The 17,283-nt window shown below is 55.7% G+C and overlaps 1 protein-coding gene across 5 annotated transcripts in view; it reads right to left on the bottom strand.

The window, feature by feature from the left end:
- The window catches only part of RASGEF1A (RasGEF domain family member 1A), a 71,068-nt gene that overhangs the window by 12,068 nt on the left and 41,717 nt on the right, over window positions 1–17,283 (bottom strand). Inside the window, exon 1 of one of the 5 annotated variants that reach the window (XM_012477105.3) lies at window positions 5,086–5,188. The exons of the other annotated variants lie outside the window; for them this stretch is intronic. The gene's annotated coding sequence lies outside the window, so the exon portion shown is untranslated. Of the gene's footprint in view, window positions 1–5,085; window positions 5,189–17,283 lie in introns of those variants that run through there. 5 annotated transcript variants of the gene reach the window in all.

Here is a 17,283-nt window from a genome sequence, read left to right as displayed (position 1 = left end):
GACTTGTGGTGGCTGCTGCGGACGAGGGGGCCTGAAGGGGAGGCGTCTGGAAGCCAATGGTGGGCCTTGCCACAGCCCAGGGACAGCGTGCCCGGACAGGCAAGCAGGGCCACTCCAAATGGTGAAGGTGTTGGGCCAAGCGGCTGACAGCACAAGGCAGGGCATGCGGGCGAGACTCGGGAGAAATCTGGAACTGTCTTTGGGGCTTGCAAGTCTGAGTGCCCCTGAGATGCACGTGTCTGAGCAGCCGGGCCTCCTGATGGGCTCGGTGCCCACTGTCTCTCGTGGCATGGCCCGCTGTGATGGGGCGCAGGGTCTCACCTCACCCTGCAGCTGGGAGTTCTTGTGAAGCCTAAGAGAGTCTGAAGCCCTCTGGGCCTGTTTTCCCATTGCCCCAGCCAGCCAGCCACGCCTGAGAGGAGCCAAGAGGGGACTGGGCGATGCAGCATTTGCCAGCCTAAGAGCTAGGGGTGGCCTACCCATGGCCTTGGCCACACATAGGGCTAGCCTCACCCTCCTGACCCTCAAGGGCAGGCAGCACAGGTGCCAGTGGCTGAAGTCAGCTGGAGGAGCCAGATCCTCCTGCCACAGCAGGGCCACAGATGGCCTCGACTGCACTGCTGCCCTCTGCTGTCACTGGCGGCGGTCTCCCGGGGCATGCGCCCAAAGTCACACTGTCCCCCCACCTGGGGAAGGGCTCCCTCCTCATGCCCAAGAGGTTATTATCCAGGAAGTAGTGGGAATGTGTGCATGCCCTCCTCAGACAAGCTACAGGTGCTCAGCACGGGCCTTGTGGACGGAACAAGCCTCTGAGCCATGTTTCCTTACTGCGCAGAGCAAATGGTAGCCATGGTTACTTCAGTGCGACGACAGGACCATGGACCCCTGCCCTGTAGGGGCCTTACAAGCAGAGAGCTCACCACCCCCCACCCCACCCCCACACACGGCACATCCCTGTTGCTCCTGTCAAGGAAAAAGGGCATCTGGCTCAGATGACACTGGTTTTCCCACCACACACCTAAAGGTTTCCTTGGAATTCTTAGAAAATCCTTGGCAAGGGAGCAAGAACATAACCAAAGGCCCCATGATGAGGCTAGGTGGAATGTCCAGGCCCCCAGGCTCGATGCTGTCCCCACTGCAGGGCAGGGAGGTCATGGTTCAGACTCACACAATGCTCCCCTCAAACTCAGGCCAGTTGCGATGTTTCACACAAGTTAGAATGCACATTCTCAGGCCTAGCCCTGGACCTGCTGGTCAGAAACTCAGGGGTGGGCTGTTTCTGTACTCCAACACGCCCTCCATTCCAGCCCAAGAACCAGTGATATGAGCCAATCCTTCATTTTTCAGATGGCAAAACTGAGGCCCAGTGGGAAGGAACTCAATTAAGGAAACCCCAGGAGTTCCAAGTCCAACCCAGGTGTCACCACCTCCAGGAAGCCTCCCTGGGTTTAACATAGACTACTGACCCACAAAGCCAGAAGTGGCTGTATCATTCACCTGTCTGTCCTATTGCTGGCCCAGTGTGGCACTCAATGACCATTTGTGCAATGAAATCACAAAAGCAGGCTCACAGACCCCTTGTTGGCCACAGCTACTCAGCCTGGCTCCAGGCATCTTACCTGAGGCCAATGCATGGCAGGACAACTTCCCCACGATCACACAGTTCTGGGTTCAAAAGGTGACCAGCAGGTGGTAATCTTGATCAGTTGGGCCTCCCCATGGGGTCATCAGAGAGGGCATTTGCCAAGCCACTGGCCTCTCCCACTGCAGGCTGCTCTGGTCAGGACATACTATTTGTGGGGGATGCACTCTGACACCCCACAAACTCAGCCCCTGCTGATCCCCGACAGGGCAAGGCCACCCCACATCCAGTCTGTGGAGAGACCTGCCTCAGTGCTGGGAGGCCTGCCTGGGAGCTGAGGAGCCAGCCTGGGGACGCAGCCCACTGGTCAGCAGCCAGAGAGGGGCCGGGTAGGCCACAAGGGAGCTGGTCACCTTCGAGGGTGGGGGCATGAAGGGGGTGCATGCAGGGTGTCCCAGGCAAGCAGGGGATCCATGCAAGCTCAGAACCCCTTCAGGGAGTCAGCAGAGCCTGAGGGGGGCTGTGTAGAGTCACACTGACCTGAGAGGTGGGGTACCCTGGGTTCCTCCTGTCCTGCCTACCTGGAGACCCACCCAGAAACATGGCCCAGGGCTAGGTCTCCTCCATCCCACAAACCAAGATCCTGCAAGTCTGGGGGATGCCCCAAGAGCCCTTACCCCTGTAAGCTCAAGCCTAGCAGGGCCCACACTGCCTAGCCACAAAGCACTTCAAGAAGTGTCTCCAAGTGGACAGGCAGGTTCCCCACATGGCAGGAATCCTGGCCCTGAAGCAGGCACGGTCCTTGTTCCTGGGTGCATCTGGCCAGCCCTCGACCTTCCCAGCTGTGAAATGATGGTGATGACAGCACTCCCCCTGCGGGGCCCCCTGCCGGCCGCCCCCACATGGCCCTGAGGTCCCTTGTTCTTGCACCCTGTGTCCTCCTCATCCCCAACAGCAGAGGCAGGCACTTTGACGTGCAGCTGCACACCTGTGTGTCTGAACAGCTGTGTCCACCCCCAGCTGGCCCTTCCCAGGGAAGAGCTGCACACTGGGCCCTTGGCTCCAGTCATAGCAATAGCGATCATGGTACAGCGATGGCCAGGGTGCTTAACACTGAGAATGGCAAGGTTAGAGTTGAAGAATCCCAGTTACTCCTCCCAGTCACCCATGTGCTCCCAGAGAACCCGTTATTTCTGTAGGAAGATGAGGGCTGAGTAACTGCCCCAGGTCACCGGCAGAGGGCAGCAGAGGCCAGCAGGGAGCCTGAGTCTGAGCCTGGCTCCACCACTTAAGGTGGCTTTGTCAAGATCATCAAACCAGTGGAGCCTTAATTTCCTTGTCTGTAAAATGGGCACGGGGAGCACTGCTTCAGAGGGTTGCATAGAGGATCAGATGAGCCCCTGGGTAAGGTGCTGGGCACATTATGCCTCCTCACTCCCAGGAGCTGATTCCCACCACCATGATTGCTCAGTGCCCCTACAGCCCACACAGAAGGCACCACTTACTCTAGACACACTGGCCCTGTGTGTCTGGGCACTGTGGAGAGCTCAGGAAGCCCCCCAAGGGTTGGGCAGAGACAGGGCTGGGGTGGGCCAGCTTGCTCAACCAGCATTTGTGGGAAGCCTCACCTCCACCCGAAGTCCAGCTGGGCCTGGCCTGGACAGAGCAGGCCAACCTGACCCCAGAGAGCCAGACCCTGCAGGGATGCTCTAAGGCCAGGTGTGGTCCCTGGAGCAGCAGCAGCACCTTCTCCTGAGCCAGAAACTGGTGGGAGTGGGCCCAGCACTCCCCCTCCAGGTAGCTCAGCTGCACACTGGAGTTCTAGACCCTTCCCTACAGCCTCGAGACTCCAAGTGTCACTGGACCTGCAGCTACAGCATGACATTTGTCAATCATCAAAGTGCAGATCTCAAGTTCCAGGCCAGGCCTGCTGGATCACATCTGCTGCTGAGCAAGACACCAGGTGATTTGTGTACAGGTGAATGGAAGGCCCAGGAAGCCTGCCCTTGAGAGGCTCAGCCTCCAGGTAAGCTGCACCCGCTAACCCAGGGCAGGGGTCAGATACAGTGGCTCATGCCTGTAATCTCAGCACTTTGGGAGGCTGAGGTGGGTAGATTGCTTAAACTTAGGAGTTGGAGACCAGCCTGGGTAACATAGAGACTGTTTCTACTAAAATTAAAAAAAAATTACCCAGGTGTGGTGGCACATGCCAGTGTGCTCCAGTTACTCGGGGAGCTTGAGGCAGGAGGATCACTTGAGCCCAGGAGGTTGAGGCTACAGCGAGCCGTAGTCACGCCACTGCACTCCAGCCTGGGCAACAGAGCCAGACCCTGCCTTGATCAATCAACTGATCAGTAAACAAACCAGGGCAGGTCCTCAGCTATAGTAGGTGCACACCCAGCACCACCTGGGGACTTTTCATTCAAAGACACCATGCTGGACCCCCACCCCAACAACTCTGATTTAACTGGTCTCGGGGGCAGGAGAGACCTTGGCATCTTGCACAGAATTCCAGGAAGCACAAGGAGCCTGTCTCCTGCCTCAGCTGCTCCTGGCTGCACCAGACCCATCTCGAGGCAGCAGACCCTATGGAGGGCTCAGGAAGCGCCCCAGGATGTAGGCGCAGATGGGGCTAGGGCCAGCCAGTGTGCTGGACTAGCATTTGTGGGAACCCTCACCTCCACCCCAGGTCCAGCTGGGCTGGCCTAAAACAGCAGCAGCCCCTTGCAGGGAGTGGGGTACAGGCTTGCACCCAGTAGCCCCTCTGGCTCCCTGCAACCCCACCTCTGTTCAGGCAGGAAGGAAAGTGCCTCCTAATTATAGAGCTAATCAACGCAGAAGAAACGTGCTCACAGCAAGGCGGGGGAAGTGACTCACTGTCTCCTTGAGGACGTGCCTCACTCCCTTCTCACCTCCCATGCAGGCCGGTGGGCACAAGGGCAGGACCAGGGGCCCAGCCTGGTGGTGAGGCCCCTGGGGCCCTCTTCCATCTGGGAGAGAGCCGGTTTCCATACCTGGCTTTACTTGGCTCTCTGGGGGCACCATCCAAGAAGGGGGTCCTTCCTGTATCTGAGCCAAATTTGTCCTGGCTGGGCCTTGAGGGTCACACCCCTGCCCTCCCACAGCCTCAGTGGCATTGTGGGAGGCTTGGGGTGGGGGCTGCCTGGGAGAGGCTGAAACAAGAGGCCCTTGCCACCTGCCTGCCAGGATGCGCTGCAGCCAGCAGCAGCAGGCTCAGAGGGGAGGCACGGGGCTTCCTGTGGCTGCACTGTCACCCTCCCACTGGGGCCTCCACTACTCTGCCTGACTGTGGCTGTCCCAGCCTTCCAGGCTTGGCCCAAGGTGCCCCACCTGGTACGTGTGCTGCTGTCCCTCAGAGGATGAAGTGACTCATGGGGTCCTGCTGCTATCACTCCTTGGTCCAATGCAGGTGATACCATCCTGAGAGGCCCCCCACAGCTGCACCCCCAGTCTCTCACACCCTTGTCTGAATCCCCACACACCTGAGTCCTTTCCTGCAGTTGCAGGTCCTGGGCCTGTGCACTCTGGAGAATGGGCTCTGTCCCCACACCCGCAGGAAGCCTCTGAGCAGCACTGAACCTGCTTCCTTGGCTGGACACTGGGTGTGGAATCTCTTGTCCCGTCTCCCTGCAGGGTTACAGTGAGGGTGAAGTGGAGACAGAAGCTAGAGCGGTTATGTGCCTGGAGCAGAGCCAGATAAGTGATTCTGTGCCACCCGCGTCTGGGCCTTGCCTCAACAGTGCCCAGTGGCTCAGCACTGGCTGCCACAGCTTCTGAACTGTGGCCTCTGACCTAGACTTTTAGGGCTATGGGCACATACCACACCACCAGCCCTGGGCGAGGTTGGGGCTGGGGCAGGTAACACCCTGTAGGGATCCTCACCCCAGAGGCACTGTTTTGAGACAGAAGTTTCACGGAGCCTCCCTAGACACGCCTGGGACGCCAGCTGTTGTTGGAACACATCCCAGCATCTGTCCACTCGCCCTCGGCCTCCCGCTGCCAGGAATCGTGCTTCCCAATAAAGTGATCACAGCCAAGATTTCGCCTGAGCTCTGATCTCCAAGGATGAGGAGGGGCTGTCATCTGGTTTCTTAACCCCCTCTGACTCTAGAACAGCCACACACTGACGGCTCTGAAGTGCCAGGAGGGGAGAGGCCAGGAGCCCGCACCCACATGTGAGCCAGGCCTCCCATCGGCAGTCGGCTAAGGGCAGTTCCTCTGTCTGTGTGAGCCTTAGTGGCACTGGCACCTGAACCTCATGGTGGCTGTCGGGAGCTCGAGAGTCGGGGGAGACACATGGAGTGTGGCTTCCAGCCCAGCATGAGCGCTCACACGCGGGGGGTGTGCCTCCGAGCAAGTGAACGCCACTCTGGGGGCTCTGGCTGAGGGACTCTGGGAACACAGCCCTGGATCTCTGGGACTTTTTCCAGCGGGTATGTCCTGAAGCTCGGCTTCAGTACAACTCAAGGGAGAGGCACTTTTAGGGGACACAGCCTAAAACTTTAGCTTCTGAATATTCACAGCCCCCCCACAACGCTCACACACACAGGTGCACACATGCACACACAGGTGTATACACAGGTGCACACACCCCTTCGCACCTTCTGAGTACACTGCACCAAACACGCAGCACTGAGAGCAGAGGTCACTATGTTAAGTGGAGCAAGCCAGGCACAGAAAGACCAACACTGTGTGTTCCCACTCAGGTGGGAGCTGAAAACCTTGCTCTCATGGAGATAGACAGTAGAATAATGGCTACCAGAGGGCAGGAGTGGAAAACTAAGATAGCTTGGTCAACCAGTACAGACTCATATTTAGATAGAAGAAATAAGTTCTAATGTTCCATAGCAGACTCAGGTGACTACAGTATGCAGCAACGTATTGTATACTTCAAAAGAGATGAAGATTGAAATGCTCTCAACACATAGGAACAATAAATGCTCAAGATGATGGACACCCCAAATACCCTGCTTTGATCATCATACACTCCATGCATGTGAAAAATACAGGTACCCCATCAATATGTGAAATATCACATATGAATAAAAGAAAAGAATAGCTTGGGGAGAGGAAAAAAGCACAGACAGCAAGAATGGAAAAGTGGCTAGACTGAGGACCCAGGGTAAGAAGAGGGGAGGGGCAGCCAGGATTTGAGAGACTTTCCAGCCTTTTCAGAAAGGAAGGACCCTATGCAGCCCCAGGGCCGTGAGAGATCCTGGGAGACAGAGGAAAAGAGGGAGGTTTTTGTGAAAGAATATAAATGAAATTCCTTTTTGCAGCCTCTTCAAGAGACCTTGGAGAGTTTTTGTTGTTGTTTTTTGTTTAAAGACAGGGTCTTGCTCTGTGGCCCAGGCTGGAGTGCAATGGCATGATCTTGGCTCACTGCAACCTCCACTCCCGGGTTCAAGCGATTCTCCTGCCTCAGCCTCCCAAGTAGCTGGGATTATGGGTGCACACCACCATGCCCAGCTAATGTTTGTATTTTTAGCAGAAACAGGGTTCATGATGTTGGCCAGGCTGGTCTTGAACCCCTGGCTGGCCTCAACTGATCTGCCTGCCTCGACCTCTCAAAGTGTTGGGATTGCAGGGTTTAGCCACCGCACCCAGCCTGCTACCCAGCTTTCTAATGTGGCCCACACCCATCCCCAGGGCAGCACACAGAGACAGGGCATCTGCCTCTGGCCTCAGGTGTGCCAGAGCTGGATGCGAATATCGGGAGGAGCAGCCACGCAGCGTGTACACCTTTCCTGAGCTGGTGCACAGTCCTTCCCTCCACTCAAACTCCAGCCATGTCTGAGATGGGCTCTGAGAACTTGCACCCCGCCCCGTCCCCCAGGAACCTGAGAACTGCAGCTACGATGGAGGCCCCGAGCCCCGGCCTGTAGCCTCATTGCGGCCAGGGCCTGCTGTGCCTGTCATCTTCCTGTGCACCCACTCGAGTGTCCAGGCCTGGGCAGCAGCTGGGTCCCTTCCCACTCCCGGGTGATTATTCTGTGTCCTGCGCTGAGGATGCCCAGCGACGGGGAGACTCAACAGAGCCATGGGAGGCCTGATACCACCGTGGCCTCATAAAAGATCCCCAGGGAAGGGGGACGCAGGGGTCAATGAGCATTCACCCCTACACAGAGCTCATCTGTCAATCTTCCCAAAAGGCACTAAGGGAAGAGCATCAGAAGGTGGTCCCATGGGGTAAGTGGCCATCTGCCAATACCACCTTCCCCACCACAGTAGAGAGTGGGGACAACAGACCGGGAGGGGCCGGAGTTTCCTGCACAGCCGGACGGGAGCAGGGTCAGGCCTTCGTTCAACTCCAGAGAGAGGAGTGGTCTAGGGCAGACTCCCAGCACAGTTGGAATTGTAGGATCCCTTCTGTATCCTGGAGACTGCAGTTCTGGAAACTTCTAAAAGCAAGGATTAGCTTTCACTTGACTAACCTTGCTATGCTTTAAGTGTTCATCATTGGGAGGTAGAGTGAGCCATGCACTGGCCATTCCACAGTGCAATTCTCCCTCACCCAGGGAGGCAGCCCGGAGAGGCCCGTTTCTCAGATGGGGACACTGAAACTCAGCTCACAGGACCCACGAGGCCGTGACGTGCACATCTGCCCAGGTCTGCCTGCTGTTCCTTGGACCTCAGCATTGCCCCTGAGAGCTCCTGGTGGCGGCATGGGCCCCTAAGCATCAAGTGCAGCCTGAGGCCCTGGCCTGGACCTGGGGACAAGCACACATTCCCACAACCTTCTGCAGAGGACTCCAGGGCCATTGAGCTCCCAGAAGCTCATCTGTGGACCCCAAACTAAGAAACCCAGCTTCCTAGAAAACTGGGACAAAAACAGCCCTCAGGGCCCATCTTGCATGAGTCCCAGGGATCTGCCAGGAGGTGGAGGAGGGGCTCGAGCCAGCCCCCTGCCTCTGCCAGCCTTGGCAGGGGGGCTTCTTTCTGAGACAGCACGTGGGATGCTATTTTTTAACCTACTCAACAAAAACGGAGACTATTTTTAGCTCAGCAAGCTGCAGGGCATCACAATTAGCAACTGAAAATTACACATCTCTCCTGTCTCCTCTCTGTTGGCTGGCGGGGAGAGCGTGCTCCTGGAGGGAGCTGGGGGCAGCCCTGTGCCCTGACCCTGGTGGGCCTCAGGAGGGGAGAGACCCATGCACCTACCTGGGCCTGGCCCAGATGCATGTGAGCCCAGCTCTGCTAGGGACCCGACAGAATGGGCCCGTTCCCCTTCAAGAGATAACTGTCCAGTTCTCTGAAATTACCGGCACTGGGGTGGGGAAGGAGGTGGGTGTTCCCAGAGCCCTACTCCTTGCCCATTCATTCATTCATTCATTCACAAGTGGTAATGATCCCTGCCTACATACTGGAGATACACCAGGGAATAAAACAGGGCTCTCTGCCCCCAGAGAACACCACACAGAGCCTATGTGGTGTCAGGCTTGATGGCCACAGATGGTGACATGATATTATGGGTTAGGAGAGAATCAGTGCTCCCATGGAGGAGAAGGAAGGTCAGGAGTGTGGGTGGGAAAGTGGTAACCGCTGCCTGGGTGGTGAGGTTGGCCTCCCTGCAGAGGTGAGGCCTCAGCCGACTGGAAGGAGCTTCTGGGAAAGGAAGAGCGGAGTGAGCAGACAGAAGGGCTGGCGCCAAGGCCTGGGAGCTTCCGGCCCATTTGTTCTCTGGCAAAACCTCCCTGGGGCACCTCCTAGCTGGCTCACTCACTGCAAAACATGCACTAACTGATGTGTGTGTCTGCCCTGCTAAACCTGGACCTGTGAAGTGTTGGAGTCAGCACTCCCAGCAGTGCCAGGCTGCCCCCCAATCTAGCCTGGTCCCCACCCTGCCAGGAGTGGGGCACTGGAGCCACCAGCACCCCGAGCACATCCCACCACCACCGTTGCCATTGACACTCAGGGCCTGCCCCACTCTGCAAGGGTCTCACATGGGCTCATTCCACCGGGACATCGGGAATGAGGCTCCCCTCCCCAGGAGGCTCCCCCAGGATGCAGCAGGTGACCCCTGACTCCCTTGGGGGACCATCTTGTGGGGGTCGTCACCTTACTCAGCGGGGAGGGCTCAGCAGGGAGTCAGGTGCAATTTGTAAGTGTAGTGCTTATTTGAGTGCATGGGAGGCAGGCACCACAGTGATAAGATTCCTCGTGCAAATACACACCTTTTGCTTAAACCTTCAGTGGGCCCTTTGCCTCAGTGAGGATTTTGACTCCCTCTTGGCTAGGAGACAGTGCTAGGTAGCCCACATAGGGGCTGCCCCCACCCAGAGTAGGCCATCAGGATGTGGCAGTGGGCCATGTCACAGGGAAGAACCTGTCCGCCTGGGGGAGGGTAGAGGGCTGAGTGTGCCCACCTGACCTGCAGGCTCAGCCACCCTCGGGGAGGAAAGAAGGCGGGAGACTGCTCCTGATGGGGTAGGAACCAGCATGTGGGGAAAGGAAAGGAGGTTAGAGGCCTCCTCCCTTCCACCCAGCATGCAGCAAGGACAGACTTCACCCCACCTCCCTCAGTTCCATCAGGACCGGTGAGATGGCGGAGGCAGCTGCGCATCTTTTGCCACTCACCCTCCCCATCTCACTCACCCTTCTCCATCCTCTGACCCTGCGGGTACAGAGCTGCATTCCCTGACCAGTAAAGAGTCCTCCAGGATCCCACCTGTACTGAGAGGCACTGGTGGAGGGGGAGAAATGAGGTAGGGGCCACCCCCATCTCCTGATGTCACTCACTGGCCGGAGGCCCCAGGCGGGGAGAGCCTCAGGAGAGGCTGATGGCCTGCAGGGACAGTGGGGCTGCTGCACTCTTGGCTGGCAGAGCATGCTAGGACCCGGCCCTGCGGGCACCAAGGTGGGGGTACCTGTGTGAAGCTGAGAGGAGGGGTGCCTGCCCCAGACAGCTCCCACCCCTCCCATCCCCCTTTGCTCCCACTTCTCTAACACCCCTGTCCTGGCAACCTGTGTCCCTTGCTTATGCTCCCTCTTCCCATGCCAGGCCTATTATGCTTTCTCCAAGCTGGCGCTGCAGTCCCAGGTGCAGGACAGCTTGCCTCAGTGCCTCCGTCCCCACCACACCTACGCCCTCCCGGCTCTGTGGAAAAAGGCCAGGTGACCAGCCACTGCCCAGTCCCTCTGGACATCATCTATCCACCATGCACAGGCAAGTGACACCCGCCTGGGAGAGTCTCAGGCTTAGTCTCCATCATTTCTGAGATTCTAGTGCCTGCTAGAGGGACTAGAGCCAGGACTCTAGAAGCCACACCCTGATTCTGCCCAGCTTGGCCCCAGGCCTGCCCTTGACAGCAGGTGGGAGACATCAGAGCCCCTTCCCACAACCCGGCTGCATCTACCTCCTACTCCCTACCCAGGGCAGGAAGGGCTCTCCCCCAACCACCCGGCCTACACTCAAATACCCCTGTCCTCCCCATCCCCAAGCCCCAGCTCTCCGACCATCCTCAGCTGAAATGTGTCTCCCTTAACTCCAGGGAGCCCTTGTCCCATCTACTAATGCCATGCATAGCAGATGGGCAGGGGCCGGCTGCAGGCCCAGGCTGGATCAAGGCATGGGCTGGACATCCAGTAGGAAGCGAGTGGGCCCCACCCCAGCTGGAAGCCAGCGCCCTCCTCTGTGAGAAGCCACCTCTAGCACCAGCTTCCCAGAAGACCATGAGCACTAAGTGAAGCCACGAAGCTCAGGACAGGCTCAGTGCCTGGTGGGTTCTGATGGCCTTGGCACTGCAGAGCACTAGTGGTCCTATAGGTTACCCAGCTGCCGCCCTAGACACACACCTCTTGGGAGCTGGTGCCGCCCACTCCCTCATCCCACCTATGAGTCCCTCTCACCTCCCATGCCTGAGACAGCCAGTCCGCCTGCTGCAGACAGCAGAGAGTGAGGAGAAGCTACCTCCTGCTTTTAGGCAGGTGGACCCATTGACCTGGTTGCACTGTCCTGTCCCAGGCATGGGGGATTCAGAGCTGGCTCTGGCCTAGGGTTGGGGGGCGTTGGGGATGACACTCCCCTGCAGGTCGGCCTCTCCAGTCCTCACCCTCCTCTCTCTCAACCCCTGTGTCCTCTGCAGAAGCGCAGTCCTTGGGAGCGCATGCTGTCCCCATCCCTGCAGCAAGGCAGGGAGCTCCCTGCAGCCCCTGCCTCTCCATCCTCCAGGACAGGCAGGCATCAGGCAGCAGAAGGCAGGACCACACTTTCACATAAGCCAGACTTCAAGTGCTGTGAAGAAGGGCGGGATTTACCTTTGTGAACCTTCTGAACCGGCTAGGGCAATCCTAGGGCCTGGCCAAGGGCCGCAGGCCGGACTCCAGCAAGGAGGCGGCTGCCATGGGAACCAGTGCAACAGTGCCTCGCAGGGCGCCTGCTCCAGAGGCCTGGCCACAGGCGCGACACGGATAATTAAAGCTTTGTTACAGACACATGATTCATTTTTTCCTTCTGAATTCCCTTCTATTACCCAATACAATTTGAATCGACTGAAGGAATCTGGCCATCTCCTCTTCACGCTCCTCAAATTCTGCCCAGTCCGGGTTTCTGCCTCTCCCTTTTCCCTTTTTGTCCAGTCAGCTTCTTCTGGGGGCTGCTCAGGGCACAGAACGTCATTGTCCACCAAGAACCATTCCATTCTTGAGACTCAAGAGGCCCACGGATGCAGCAGGTGGGACTTCAGAGAATCCCTGCCCTTTCCAGGCAGGCGCTGGCAGCCTGGCCTCCCACTCAGCCGCCTAGGGGGGGCCCTGCTTTGCCCTTCCCTTGGCATCGCTATCTCTTGGGTCAACGCCGTCGGCTTCTGCAGGGGTAACGAGAGCCTCCTGCAGATGGGTGGGCAGCCCTGGGCCTCCAGGCACGGAGCTGGGTGCAGGCTTGGATGGGGTCATGTGCAAACTCAGGCAACCTTGGTGGCTAGTTCTGTCCTTTCCAGGAAGACCCCCAAGGTACCACAGAGGAGGGGGCTGGGAGGCACGGTACAGATTCCACACCAAGTGAAATTGCCCCTCTGGGGTCTCTGTCCTAGATGGGGTGTCCACCAACAATGCAGGACAGAGCGGGGTGTCCTGCTGCTCATCAGGTCTGGGCAGTAACCAGGGTGCCTGCCAGCTCTGATAGGAAGGCACCAGCAACCTGTTCTGCCCAGGCACATTGCCCACATCCAGACAGCCGTGGAGTCAGCCTGAAGCAGCAGCCCATGGCCAAGAGAGAGGGACAGCGAGCATGCAGGGTCGGGGCTGAGGGCCTCCAGAGGCAGGGAGGAATAGCCAGCCGTGCAGGCCACAGGCAGGCCTGTCCACCGGATGAGCCGCAGCTTCCACCCTCTGCAGCCACCCGGGGTGCTGGGATATGGAATAAGGACCGAATGGTTCTTTTGCTTTTAAATGACATCTAATTAGGCTGAGCAAATATTTTTCCTTTGTGTTTCAAAACAAATAAAAATCCATTTCCCTTGCTTGAATTGTCGTCCTCCTGGTGGATGGCTGTAGGAGCAGGGAGCTCTCTCTGGGCCAGTCATGGGGGTGGGGGCAGGGAGCACCCAGCTCCCTGCTGGATCACAGAGCCATGAGCTTGATCAGCTCGGTAGCCTCTGGGAAACAGCACTGGACATACATCCTGACTGCCACCCCGGTGCCGTGGACACAGGCAGGTCTCCTGTCCCTGCTGTGTGTCCCCTGGCCCTGGGGGCCTGTAACCAGTGGTTAGACACTGGCCAGTCCCAAGAGTTCCAGTGCACAAAAACCTGTAATAATGTGTTGTGATCCTTAGGGTCTCAGAGTGGACAGCCAGGTACAGTGGCTCACACCCGTAATCCCAGCACTTTAGGAAGCCAAGCTGGGAGCATCACTTGAGCCTAGGAGTTCAAGACCAGCCTGGGCAACAGAGGGAGATCCCTGTCTCTGCAAAAAAATTATCCAGGGGCAGTGGCATGCACCTGTAGTCCCAGCTAGTCAGGAGGCTGAGGTAGGGGGATTGCTTGGGCCCAGGAGGTAAATGATGCAGTTTACCAAGATCATACCACTGCACCCCTGGGTGACAGAGCCTGGGCAGCAAAGCAAGACCCCATCTCACCGGGTGTGGTGGCTCACTCCTGTAATCCCAGCACTTTAGGAGGCTGAGGCAGGCAGATCACTTGAGGTCAGGAGTTCAAGACTAGCCTGACCAACATGGTGAAACCCTGTCTCTATTAAAAGTACAAAAAATTAGCCAGGCATGGTGGTACACACCTGTACTCTCAGCTACTCTGGAGGCTGAGGCATGAGAATTGCTTGAACCTGGGAGGCAGAGTTTGCAGTGAGCTGAGATTGTGCCACTACACTCCAGTCTGGGTGACAGAGAGAGACTCTGTCTTAAAAAACACATATATATATATATATATGGAATCACTTATGACAAGTAACTCAGCTTAAAGTGAAGTTGCTGGGCCCTCAGAGCAATAAGCATAGGTGTGGTGGACTGCAGTGAACAAATGATATCTGCTGTGCTCAGGCACCCCTGAGACCCAACAAGAAAGTCATACCAAAAGGCACCTGAAGATGATGGCTGGGGACACTCCTGCGGAGGGCCATAAACACAAAGAAGCTGCTCATGACCAAGACGCCTGCAGAAGCTCTGCCCTCAAGAACTCTGTGGCCTCTTTTCCATTGGAGGCCACCAGATGCCCTGCTAGGAGAAGAGCAGTGGGCCCATCTCTCCACCGGGGGTCTGGGCCCATCCCTCCACCTGGGGGTCTGTGCTCCCTCTGCTCTGAGGGAATTCGGACCTTGGGCAGTCAGCAGATGGTCTCTCCCTCCCCCAACACAGTGGCTCACTCCTGCCTCTCCTATGACTGCCTGGGTGTGTGGAATACATTTGCATGATTGTTAGTGTGTGAAAGCCACCCAATAAAGCGTGAATTTGTAAGCATTTAATTGGCTACTGAGTCATCCTGAAACTTCCCGCATCAGTTAGCGCCACTAGGCTGATTCAAAACTGAGCCAGACACAGCTCCCTCCACGCCTCCCCAGGGCAGCTCTCCTGCTGCTCCCCCTTCTCCAGATGAAGAAACAGAGGCCCAAAGGGCTTCAGTCACCAGAGTCAGTCTCAGAAAGTGGTGGAGCTGGGATTGGAACCCTGCGTGACCACCATGATCTGACACACCACCCAGGGCCACCAGCGCAGGGCTCGGGAGAGGCAGAATGGTGTGAGGTGACAGCAGGGGGAGCCAGTCAGGCCTGCTGGATGGACAGGGCCTAACCCAGGAGGAGCTGCCCGTGCTGCATTGGCGGGCTGTGCTGCAAGCACAGGACAGTGGGGTGGGGTGGGGGTAATCAGGCCGGGATCCAAGGGGCCCATGCTGGGGCAGCTGGATTCCAGCCCCCACAGAAATGCGTCATTAGGCAATTTCCTTGTGCAAACCCCACAGAGTGACTTACTTGGTCCGGATGGCTGTGGGAGCAGGGAGCTCCCACAGATGGCACAGCCCACTACACACCCAGGCTTTGTGGTACAGCCTATTGCTCCTGGGCTACTAACCTGCACAGTGTGTGACCGCACTAAACACTGGAGGCAACTGTAACACAATGTAAGGATTTGTACAGCTAAGCATAGAAAAGGCACAGATTCCACACCAAGTATTATGAATCTCACAGGACCACTATGTGGTGCATGACACTGTCTTCTTTCCCAGTACACCCTCCTAACACTCTCAGAATCTCCAAAAGTGATAGGTGTCATCTGTGTGCTGATGGACTCCTGGACAGCCTGGCTAAGGACTGGTTGTCAGCGGAACCAACCATGTGATGAGAGGGTGGTGACTTTCACTCCCACCCCTAGCTCTAGGAAGGGGAGAGAGGCTGAAGGTTGGGTCCATCACCAATGGCCAGTGATGCAGTCAGCCACGTCCCCGTAATGAGACCCCCACAAAATCCCAAAAGGAGCAGGTTCAGAGCTTCTGGGTAGGCAAACAGGTAGAGGGAGCTGGAGGGTAGCGCCTGGGAGGGCAGGGAGACTCTACACCCCTTCTCACACGCCTTGCCCTGAGCATCTCTTCCTCTGACTGTTCATCTGTGACCACAGTAAAACCTTGTAGAGTAAGTGGGTAAATGGAAGCAAGTGCTTCCCTGAATTATGTGAGCTGCTCAAGCAAATTCATTGCATCTGAGAAGGGAGTCCCAAGAGCATTGATTTGCTGGGTGGATCAGAAGCACAGGCCACAGCCTGAGACTTGTGACTGGCATCTGAAGTCGAGGGAGGGACAGCCTTGTGGGACCGAGCTCTCAACCTGTGGGATCTGACTCTGCCTCCAATATTGCCCAAATTGAATTAAAGGGCATCCAGCTGGTGTCTGTTAGAGAACCTGGTGTCAGAATGTTGTGCTGAATGGCTGAGAGTGGAGAGTAGGAAAAACACTTAATATGTTTTTCTTGTCTAACCCTATTAGGGGTAAACTCCCAAGAACATAAAGCTATGCCCAGGAAACACAGTGAGCACCTCTTCATGCTGGAGACACAAATGGAAACCACCACAGTTCCCAGCAAGTGGCAGATGCCCAAGGGATGAAAATAACGCTGTGCGCGCTCTCAGGACGGGACCAAGATACGTGCAAAACAGTGTCTAGAAACAGAAAGGCACATCCCACTGTACAGAGTCTCCAGCCACATGGTCGTACAGTATACCACCCAGTAAAGTCCTGAAACAGAAGTGTGCAGGTGAGAGAAGTACATGAGCACAATGTAATATAGTTGGATATTAATATATAAATGACAAGCCAAAAAATTTACCCACTTCATAAAAAACTTCCCTAAATCATGTCTGTGTTAAAGATTCAAACTCCAATTACAGATGTCAGAAAAAAAAAATAACCTTTACAGAAAAACTCTGTATCGAATTTGATACGGCCAAGGCTGCACTCAGAGAAAAATTCATAGACTTCAGTAATGTATTGAAGTAAACACTAAGCACTTGATTCAAAAGGCTTAAAAAAGAGCTTCTCAACAAAACAGACAGCAAAACAAACTGGAAAAAGAAACTGCTCAAAGGCAAATTAGAGGACTTAATCAAAGAAAGAGAGTAGAGCTACTTATTAACTTCAAAGAGCAGATTCTTTGAAAACAGATTTCAAGGATAATAACCCTCTTGCAATTCTAATCAACAAAAGGAAGGAAGAAAGAGAGGGAGGGGCCAGGTACCCTGGCTCGTGCCTGTAATCCCAGCACTTCGGGAGGCTATAGTGAAACCCTGTCTCTATTTCTTTAAAAAAATTATAAAAATTTTTAAAAAAAGGAAAGAGAGAAAGGGAAAGAAGAAGGAAGAAAGGAAGGACATAAAAAATACATTAGGCATGAAAAAGGGAATCTAACTAGATAAGTAGTAGAAAGTTTAAAAGAAACAGCTCCTATATCTGTGGTAAATGACCTGCAAGCACTCTGAATGGTTACTTATATTATCTAGAAAGTATAAATAACTAAAAATTTACTAAAAATGTTTAGAAGCCAAAAAGACCAATAACCATAGTACAAATTAAGTTGACAGCCAACTAAGCCTTGGAAAAAAATAAAAGCAAGCCCTGGCTGAAAGAGTTGCTCAACTGAATTATTTCAAGCCTTTGAGGATAAGATAATTTTATATGATATTTAAACTATTTCAACTACACAATTCATGTTGAAAAGCCTTCCTAGTCATTTTATAACAC

The sequence above is a fragment of the Aotus nancymaae genome, unplaced genomic scaffold (assembly GCF_030222135.1).
Source record: "Aotus nancymaae isolate 86718 unplaced genomic scaffold, 86718_ANA_hifiasm-v0.15.2.pri h1tg000099l, whole genome shotgun sequence".
Lineage (NCBI taxonomy): Eukaryota > Metazoa > Chordata > Mammalia > Primates > Aotidae > Aotus > Aotus nancymaae.
This window is presented reverse-complemented; position numbering and strand designations above follow the sequence as displayed.